Here is a 10,331-nt window from a genome sequence, read left to right as displayed (position 1 = left end):
GTCCAGGAGTTACAGCAGCAGCAGTGGTAGAGGGGGGTCCAGGAGTTACAGCAGCAGCAGTGGTAGAGGGGGGTCCAGGAGTTACAGCAGCAGAAGTAGTAGAGGAGGGTCCAGGAGTTACAGCAGCAGCAGTGGTAGAGGAGGGTCCAGGAGTTACAGCAGCAGCAGTGGTAGAGGGGGGTCCAGGAGTTACAGCAGTAGCAGTGGTAGAGGGGGGTCCAGGAGTTACAGCAGTAGAAGTGGTAGAGGAGGGTCCAGGAGTTACAGCAGCAGCAGTGGTAGAGGAGGGTCCAGGAGTTACAGCAGCAGCAGTGGTAGAGGGGGGTCCAGGAGTTACTGCAGTAGCAGTGGTAGAGGGGGGTCCAGGAGTTACAGCAGCAGAAGTGGTAGAGGAGGGTCCAGGAGTTACTGCAGTAGCAGTGGTAGAGGGGGGTCCAGGAGTTACAGCAGTAGCAGTGGTAGAGGGGGGTCCAGGGGTTACAGCAGCAGCAGTGGTAGAGGGGGGTCCAGGAGTTACAGCAGGAGCAGTGGTAGAGGGGGGTCCAGGAGTTACAGCAGCAGAAGTGGTAGAGGAGGGTCCAGGAGTTACAGCAGCAGCAGTGGTAGAGGAGGGTCCAGGAGTTACAGCAACAGCAGTGGTAGAGGAGGGTCCAGGAGTTACAGCAGCAGTGGTAGAGGGGGGTCCAGGAGTTACAGCAGCAGCAGTGGTAGAGGAGGGTCCAGGAGTTACAGCAGCAGCAGTGGTAGAGTGGGGTCCAGGAGTTACAGCAGTAGCAGTGGTAGAGGAGGGTCCAGGAGTTACAGCAGTAGCAGTGGTAGAGGAGGGTCCAGGAGTTACAGCAGCAGCAGTGGTAGAGGGGGGTCCAGGAGTTACAGCAGCAGCAGTGGTAGAGGAGGGTCCAGGAGTTACAGCAGCAGCAGTGGTAGAGTGGGGTCCAGGAGTTACAGCAGTAGCAGTGGTAGAGGGGGGTCCAGGAGTTACAGCAGCAGCAGTGGTAGAGGGGGGTCCAGGAGTTACAGCAGCAGCAGTGGTAGAGGGGGGTCCAGGAGTTACAGCAGTAGCAGTGGTAGAGGGGGGTCCAGGAGTTACAGCAGCATCAGTGGTAGAGGGGGGTCCAGGAGTTACAGCAGTAGCAGTGGTAGAGGGGGGTCCAGGAGTTACAGCAGTAGCAGTGGTAGAGGGGGGTCCAGGAGTTACAGCAGCAGCAGTGGTAGAGGGGGGTCCAGGAGTTACAGCAGCAGTGGTAGAGGGGGGTCCAGGAGTTACAGCAGCAGCAGTGGTAGAGGAGGGTCCAGGAGTTACAGCAGTAGCAGTGGTAGAGGGGGGTCCAGGAGTTACAGTAGCAGCAGTGGTAGAGGGAAGGTCCAGGAGTTACAGCAGTAGCAGTGGTAGAGGAGGGTCCAGGAGTTACAGCAGTAGCAGTGGTAGAGGGGGGTCCAGGAGTTACAGTAGCAGCAGTGGTAGAGGGAAGGTCCAGGAGTTACAGCAGTAGCAGTGGTAGAGGAGGGTCCAGGAGTTACAGCAGCAGCAGTGGTAGAGGGGGGTCCAGGAGTTACAGTAGCAGTGGTAGAGGAGGGTCCAGGAGTTACAGCAGCAGCAGTGGTAGAGGGAAGGTCCAGGAGTTACAGCAGCAGCAGTGGTAGAGGGGGGTCCAGGAGTTACAGAAGCAGCAGTGGTAGAGGGGGGTCCAGGAGTTACAGCAGTAGCAGTGGTAGAGGGAAGGTCCAGGAGTTACAGCAGCAGCAGTGGTAGAGGGGGGTCCAGGAGTTACAGTAGCAGTGGCAGAGGAGGGTCCAGGAGTTACAGCAGCAGCAGTGGTAGAGGGAAGGTCCAGGAGTTACAGCAGCAGCAGTGGTAGAGGGGGGTCCAGGAGTTACAGCAGCAGCAGTGGTAGAGGCAGATCCAGGAGTTACAGCAGCAGCAGTGGTAGAGGGGGGTCCAGGAGTTACAGCAGCAGTGGTAGAGGGGGGTCCAGGAGTTACAGCAGCAGTGGTAGAGGGGGTCCAGGGGTTACAGCAGGAGCAGTGGTAGAGGGAGGTCCAGGAGTTACAGCAGCAGCAGTGGTAGAGGGAAGGTCCAGGGGTTACAGCAGTAGCAGTGGTAGAGGAGGGTCCAGGAGTAACAGCAGCAGCAGTGGTAGAGGGGGGTCCAGGAGTTACAGCAGCAGCAGTGGTAGAGGGGGGTCCAGGAGTTACAGCAGTAGCAGTGGTAGAGGAGGGTCCAGGAGTTACAGCAGTAGCAGTGGTAGAGGAGGGTCCAGGAGTTACAGCAACAGCAGTGGTAGAGGGGGGTCCAGGAGTTACAGCAGTAGCAGTGGTAGAGGAGGGTCCAGGAGTTACAGCAGTAGCAGTGGTAGAGGAGGGTCCAGGAGTTACAGCAGCAGCAGTGGTAGAGGGAAGGTCCAGGAGTTACAGCAGCAGCAGTGGTAGAGGGAAGGTCCAGGAGTTACAGCAGCAGCAGTGGTAGAGGAGGGTCCAGGGGTTACAGCAGTAGCAGTGGTAGAGGAGGGTCCAGGAGTTACAGCAGTAGCAGTGGTAGAGGAGGGTCCAGGAGTTACAGCAGTAGCAGTGGTAGAGGAGGGTCCAGGAGTTACAGCAGTAGCAGTGGTAGAGGAGGGTCCAGGAGTTACAGCAGCAGCAGTGGTAGAGGGAGGTCCAGGAGTTACAGCAGTAGCAGTGGTAGAGGAGGGTCCAGGAGTTACAGCAGCAGCAGTGGTAGAGGGGGGTCCAGGAGTTACAGCAGTAGCAGTGGTAGAGGGGGGTCCAGGAGTTACAGCAGTAGCAGTGGGAGAGGAGGGTCCAGGAGTTACAGCAGTAGCAGTGGTAGAGGGGGGTCCAGGAGTTACAGCAGCAGAAGTGGTAGAGGAGGGTCCAGGAGTTACAGCAGCAGAAGTGGTAGAGGAGGGTCCAGGGGTTACAGCAGCAGAAGTGGTAGAGGAGGGTCCAGGGGTTACAGCAGCAGCAGTGGTAGAGGAGGGTCCAGGAGTTACAGCAACAGCAGTGGTAGAGGAGGGTCCAGGAGTTACAGCAGCAGTGGTAGAGGGGGGTCCAGGAGTTACAGCAGCAGCAGTGGTAGAAGGGGGTCCAGGAGTTACAGCAGCAGCAGTGGTAGAGGAGGGTCCAGGAGTTACAGCAGCAGCAGTGGTAGAGGGGGGTCCAGGAGTTAAAGCAGTAGCATTGGTAGAGGGGGGTCCAGGAGTTACAGCAGCAGCAGTGGTAGAGGGGGGTCCAGGAGTTACAGCTGCAGCAGTGGTAGAGGGGGGTCCAGGAGTTACAGCAGTAGCAGTGGTAGAGGCGGGTCCAGGAGTTACAGCAGCATCAGTGGTAGAGGGGGGTCCAGGAGTTACAGCAGTAGCAGTGGTAGAGGGGGGTCCAGGAGTTACAGCAGCAGCAGTGGTAGAGGGGGGTCCAGGAGTTACAGCAGCAGTGGTAGAGGGGGGTCCAGGAGTTACAGCAGCAGCAGTGGTAGAGGAGGGTCCAGGAGTTACAGCAGTAGCAGTGGTAGAGGAGGGTCCAGGAGTTACAGCAGTAGCAGTGGTAGAGGGGGGTCCAGGAGTTACAGTAGCAGCAGTGGTAGAGGGAAGGTCCAGGAGTTACAGCAGTAGCAGTGGTAGAGGAGGGTCCAGGAGTTACAGCAGCAGCAGTGGTAGAGGGAAGGTCCAGGAGTTACAGCAGCAGCAGTGGTAGAGGGGGGTCCAGGAGTTACAGTAGCAGTGGTAGAGGAGGGTCCAGGAGTTATAGCAGCAGCAGTGGTAGAGGGAAGGTCCAGGAGTTACAGCAGCAGCAGTGGTAGAGGGGGGTCCAGGAGTTACAGCAGCAGCAGTGGTAGAGGGGGATCCAGGAGTTACAGCAGCAGCAGTGGTAGAGGGAAGGTCCAGGAGTTACAGCAGCAGCAGTGGTAGAGGGGGGTCCAGGAGTTACAGTAGCAGTGGCAGAGGAGGGTCCAGGAGTTACAGCAGCAGCAGTGGTAGAGGGAAGGTCCAGGAGTTACAGCAGCAGCAGTGGTAGAGGGGGGTCCAGGAGTTACAGCAGCAGCAGTGGTAGAGGGGGATCCAGGAGTTACAGCAGCAGCAGTGGTAGAGGGGGGTCCAGGAGTTACAGCAGCAGTGGTAGAGGGGGGTCCAGGAGTTACAGCAGCAGTGGTAGAGGGGGTCCAGGGGTTACAGCAGGAGCAGTGGTAGAGGGAGGTCCAGGAGTTACAGCAGCAGCAGTGGTAGAGGGATGGTCCAGGGGTTACAGCAGTAGCAGTGGTAGAGGAGGGTCCAGGAGTTACAGCAGCAGCAGTGGTAGAGGGGGGTCCAGGAGTTACAGCAGCAGCAGTGGTAGAGGGGGGTCCAGGAGTTACAGCAGCAGCAGTGGTAGAGGGGGGTCCAGGAGTTACAGCAGTAGCAGTGGTAGAGGAGGGTCCAGGAGTTACAGCAACAGCAGTGGTAGAGGAGGGTCCAGGAGTTACAGCAGTAGCAGTGGTAGAGGGGGGTCCAGGAGTTACAGCAGCAGCAGTGGTAGAGGAGGGTCCAGGAGTTACAGCAGTAGCAGTGGTAGAGGAGGGTCCAGGAGTTACAGCAGTAGCAGTGGTAGAGGAGGGTCCAGGAGTTACAGCAGCAGCAGTGGTAGAGGGAGGTCCAGGAGTTACAGCAGTAGCAGTGGTAGAGGAGGGTCCAGGAGTTACAGCAGTAGCAGTGGTAGAGGGAGGGTCCAGGAGTTACAGCAGTAGCAGTGGGAGAGGAGGGTCCAGGAGTTACAGCAGCAGCAGTGGTAGAGGGAGGGTCCAGGAGTTACAGCAGCAGCAGTGGTAGAGGGAGGGTCCAGGAGTTACAGCAGTAGCAGTGGTAGAGGAGGGTCCAGGAGTTACAGCAGCAGCAGTGGTAGAGGGAGGGTCCAGGAGTTACAGCAGTAGCAGTGGTAGAGGAGGGTCCAGGAGTTACAGCAGTAGCAGTGGTAGAGGAGGGTCCAGGAGTTACAGCAGCAGCAGTGGTAGAGGGGGGTCCAGGAGTTACAGCAGCAGCAGTGGTAGAGGGGGGTCCAGGAGTTACAGCAGCAGCAGTGGTAGAGGAGGGTCCAAGAGTTACAGCAGCAGTGGTAGAGGGGGGTCCAGGAGTTACAGCAGTAGCAGTGGTAGAGGAGGGTCCAGGAGTTACAGCAGTAGCAGTGGTAGAGGAGGGTCCAGGAGTTACAGCAGCAGCAGTGTTAGGGGGAAGGTCCAGGAGTTACAGCAGCAGCAGTGGTAGAGGGAAGGTCCAGGAGTTACAGCAGCAGCAGTGGTAGAGGAGGGTCCAGGGGTTACAGCAGTAGCAGTGGTAGAGGAGGGTCCAGGAGTTACAGCAGCAGCAGTGGTAGAGGGGGGTCCAGGAATTACAGCAGCAGCAGTGGTAGAGGAGGGTCCAGGAGTTACAGCAGTAGCAGTGGTAGAGGGGGGTCCAGGAGTTACAGCAGCAGCAGTGGTAGAGGAGGGTCCAGGAGTTACAGCAGTCGCAGTGGTAGAGGAGGGTCCAGGGGTTACAGCAGCAGCAGTGGTAGAGGAGGGTCCAGGAGTTACAGCAGTAGCAGTGGTAGAGGAGGGTCCAGGAGTTACAGCAGTAGCAGTGGGAGAGGAGGGTCCAGGAGTTACAGCAGTAGCAGTGGTAGAGGGAAGGTCCAGGAGTTACAGCAGCAGCAGTGGTAGAGGGAAGGTCCAGGAGTTACAGCAGTAGCAGTGGTAGAGGAGGGTCCAGGGGTTACAGCAGCAGCAGTGGTAGAGGAAGGTCCAGGAGTTACAGCAGCAGCAGTGGTAGAGGAGGGTCCAGGGGTTACAGCAGCAGCAGTGGTAGAGGGGGGTCCAGGAGTTACAGCAGCAGCAGTGGTAGAGGGGGGTCCAGGAGTTACAGCAGCAGCAGTGGTAGAGGGGGGTCCAGGAGTTACAGCAGCAGCAGTGGTAGAGGGAGGGTCCAGGAGTTACAGCAGTAGCAGTGGTAGAGGAAGGTCCAGGAGTTACAGCAGCAGCAGTGGTAGAGGGAGGTCCAGGAGTTACAGCAGTAGCAGTGGTAGAGGGGGGTCCAGGAGTTACAGCAGCAGCAGTGGTAGAGGAGGGTCCAGGAGTTACAGCAGCAGCAGTGGTAGAGGAGGGTCCAGGGGTTACAGCAGTAGCAGTGGTAGAGGAGGGTCCAGGAGTTACAGCAGCAGCAGTGGTAGAGGGGGGTCCAGGAGTTACAGCAGCAGCAGTGGTAGAGGAGGGTCCAGGAGTTACAGCAGTAGCAGTGGTAGAGGAAGGTCCAGGAGTTACAGCAGTAGCAGTGGTAGAGGAGGGTCCAGGAGTTACAGCAGTAGCAGTGGTAGAGGAAGGTACAGGAGTTACAGCAGCAGCAGTGGTAGAGGAAGGTCCAGGAGTTACAGCAGCAGCAGTGGTAGAGGAGGGTCCAGGGGTTACAGCAGCAGCAGTGGTAGAGGGGGGTCCAGGAGTTACAGCAGCAGCAGTGGTAGAGGGGGGTCCAGGAGTTACAGCAGCAGCAGTGGTAGAGGGGGGTCCAGGAGTTACAGCAGCAGCAGTGGTAGAGGGAGGGTCCAGGAGTTACAGCAGTAGCAGTGGTAGAGGAAGGTCCAGGAGTTACAGCAGCAGCAGTGGTAGAGGGGGGTCCAGGAGTTACAGCAGCAGCAGTGGTAGAGGAGGGTCCAGGAGTTACAGCAGTAGCAGTGGTAGAGGGAGGTCCAGGAGTTACAGCAGTAGCAGTGGTAGAGGGGGGTCCAGGAGTTACAGCAGCAGCAGTGGTAGAGGAGGGTCCAGGAGTTACAGCAGCAGCAGTGGTAGAGGAGGGTCCAGGGCTTACAGCAGTAGCACTGGTAGAGGAGGGTCCAGGAGTTACAGCAGCAGCAGTGGTAGAGGGGGGTCCAGGAGTTACAGCAGCAGCAGTGGTAGAGGAGGGTCCAGGAGTTACAGCAGTAGCAGTGGTAGAGGAAGGTCCAGGAGTTACAGCAGTAGCAGTGGTAGAGGAGGGTCCAGGAGTTACAGCAGTAGCAGTGGTAGAGGAAGGTCCAGGAGTTACAGCAGCAGCAGTGGTAGAGGGAGGTCCAGGAGTTACAGCAGTAGCAGTGGTAGAGGGAGGTCCAGGAGTTACAGCAGCAGCAGTGGTAGAGGAGGGTCCAGGAGTTACAGCAGCAGCAGTGGTAGAGCGGGGTCCAGGAGTTACAGCAGCAGTGGTAGAGGGAGGTCCAGGAGTTACAGCAGTAGCAGTGGTAGAGGAGGGTCCAGGAGTTACAGCAGTAGCAGTGGTAGAGGGAGGTCCAGGAGTTACAGCAGCATCAGTGTTGCACTTATTGCACTAGTAATTTTTTTTTGTCCAGCTAAGATATGGCAGGGCAGCTCGGACAAGTGGAATTTGCCTCCTGTGTTATGTGGGAAGTTATGGACGCACCATGTGTGCTTGACAAAGACATCTGCAGGAAGTGTCACCGGCTGCAGAAAGCTGAAGCTCCGGGTTTCGAAACTCGAATGTCGCCCGGAGTCATTGTGGTGCATCCGCGAGGCAGAGAATGACGTGGATAGCACGTTTCTGGAGTGAGTCACCCCGGAGCTAAAGAGAGCACAGGAAGAGAGGGATTGGATGGCTGCCAGACAGACAAGAAGGACAAGGCAGGTGGTGCAGGAGTCCCTGGAGAACATCCCACTTCGTAAGCGGTATTCAGTTCTGGGTATTGATGGGACAGAGGTTTCCTCTGGAGAGTGTAGTGAGTGTCATGACCAGAGCACCATGGTAACTCAGCTGTGCAGGGTGGGAGGAGAAAAGACAAGAGAGCAATAGTCGTAGTGGATTCTGTATTTAGAGGAACAGAGGGGTGTTTCTGTGGTGACAGACGTGATTCCAGGATGGGATGTTGCCTCCCTGGTGTAAGGGTCTTGGATATCAGCAAGTGGCTACAGAGCATTCTGGAGGGTGAAGGTGCCCATCCAGAGGTCGCGGTCCACGCTGGTATCAATGATACAGGAAGAAAGAGGAATAAGGTCCTGCAGGCTGAGTTTAGGAAGTTAGGAAAGATTAACAAGCAGGATCTCAAAGGTAGTAATTTCCGGATTACTCGCAAGGCCACGTGCTCGTGAGTATAGAAATAGGAGAATACACCAGATGAATGCGTGGCTGGAGAGATGTGTAGGAGAGAGGGATTCAGATTTCTGGGATATTGGGACCAGTTCTGGGGAAGGTGGGACCTGCACAAGCTGGACGCTCTGCACCCGAACAGGACTGGAATGAATATCCTTGCAGGAAAGTTTGCTAGTGCTGGTGGGGATGGTAGATTGGCAGGGGAATGGGAAGCTGAGAGCAGATTCAGATCGGACAAATTCATAGCAGGGAACAGGAGGCAAAGAATTATCGAGGGACTCTGAAAGGCAGCAGAAGCAAAGGTTAAAAAGTGTATGCACAGGAATTTGGCAGTGTTAACAGGTATTTATTTAAATGCAAGGAGTATAGTAAATAAAGCCGATGAGCTGAGGGCACAGATAGAAGCATGGCAACACATATCATTGCTGTAATGGAAATTTTGCTTAAAGGGGGACAAGAATGGCATCTCTCTCTCTCTCTCTCTGTCCCCCTTTCTCTATCTGTAACTCTCTCTCTGCCCCCTCTCTTTGTGCCCCCTGATCTGTATCTCTCTGTCCGTGCCCTCTCTCTCTCTCTCTGTCTCTCTTTCCCCCCTCCCTCTGTCCCCCCTCTGTCTCTCTTTCCCCGCTCCCTCTGTCCCCCCTCTCTCTCTATGTTTTCCTTTCTCTCTCTATCTCTATTTGTTTCCCCCCCACCTCTCTGACAGTTGCAGGGAGCGGGAGCGCTCAGCACAGCAGCTTTGTGGTTGGTCAGTTTGTTTAAAAACATCATGCTGTCAGTTTCACAGCTGCTGACGCAGGAACACGCTTCCCAACTTTAGACAGATTAAGGGTTTTCCAGCAGGCTTTTAAAAATGCCGGAAAACCCCAAATCTGCTCAAAGTTGGGAAGCATGTTCCTACTTCAGCAGCTGTCAGCTGTGAAACTGACAGTGTGGTGTTTTTAAAAAGGTCACTCTGCAAGAAAAGGACAATGGAAAATTTCCCATCTCCAGTCACGGAGCCCTGGTGAGGATGAGGAACAACCCCAGGTACAGTTTAGATCCGTGGGCCAGATGGAAACCTTTGGTGGGCCGGATCCTGGCCCGTGGGTCGTATGTTGGACAACCCTGCTTTTAATAGAGGAACTGGTTCCAATAGTGGAAAAAGAACCAGAGGCGACATGAGGAAATACTTTTAGGCTAATGAGGTGGTTAGAATTTGGAATGCACTACTTGACAGACTGGTGGAATTAGATCTAATTGTAGCCTCTGAAAGGAAATTGGATCAAAACTTGAAAGAGAAAAAATTGTAGATATATGGGGAAAGCGCAGAGTGGGACTAACTGGATTGCTCTTCAAGACAGCCAGTGCAAACTCGATGGGCTGAATGGCCTCTTTCTATGCTGCACATTTCTATACTTTCATGAATTAAACCAGGAGACGATAGTAGAGGAACAGGAAGACCCTGGGTTTAAGCCTGTCTCTCAATGGTAGCACAGAGGACCTGGTAGGAAAGAGTGGCAACCTCTGTGGCTTCCCCTCGATGAGGGACCTTTCGTGACATCTTCGTCTTGAAAGGCAGAAGATGAATGCAAGATGGGGTGGCGTGGGAGCAGGGGTGAATGAGGTGGGGTCGGTGACAGGCGCTGGGATTTAAGGATGAACTGGGTGTGCACCCCTTTCTTGTGTTAGTCAGATGGGGGGGGCGGTTGTGGGAAGAGGGAGGGTTCACCAGTGTGGGTGGAGAGAGGGAGGGATCGCCATGGTGGGCGGAGAGAGGGAGGGATCGCCAGTGTGGGAGGAGAGAGGGAGGGATCACCAGTGTGGGCGGAGAGAGGGAGGGATCGCCAGTGTGGGCGGAGAGAGGGAGGGATCGCCAGTGTGGGCGGAGAGAGGGAGGGATCGCCAGTGTGGGAGGAGAGAGGGAGGGATCACCTCTGTGGGCGGAGAGAGGGAGGGTTCACCAGTGTGGGTGAAGAGAGGGAGGGATCACCAGTGTGGGCGGAGAGAGGGAGGTATCGCCAGTGTGTGCGGAGACAGGGAGCGATCACCAGTGTGGGCGGAGAGAGGGAGGGGTTGCCAATGTGGGCAGAGAGAGCAAGAGATCACCAGTGTGGGCGGAGAGAGGGAGGGATCACCAGTGTGGGAGGAGAGAGGGAGGGATCACCAGTGTGGGAGGAGAGAGGGAGGGATCGCCAGTGTGGGAGGAGAGAGGGAGGGATCACCAGTGTGGGCGGAGAGAGGGAGGGATCACCAGTGTGGGCGGAGAGAGGGAGGGATCAC

Source organism: Heterodontus francisci, chromosome 29 (assembly GCF_036365525.1).
Source record: "Heterodontus francisci isolate sHetFra1 chromosome 29, sHetFra1.hap1, whole genome shotgun sequence".
NCBI classification, from domain to species: domain Eukaryota; kingdom Metazoa; phylum Chordata; class Chondrichthyes; order Heterodontiformes; family Heterodontidae; genus Heterodontus; species Heterodontus francisci.
The sequence above is the reverse complement of the archived record's forward strand: the minus strand, read 5'-3'. Positions refer to the sequence as shown.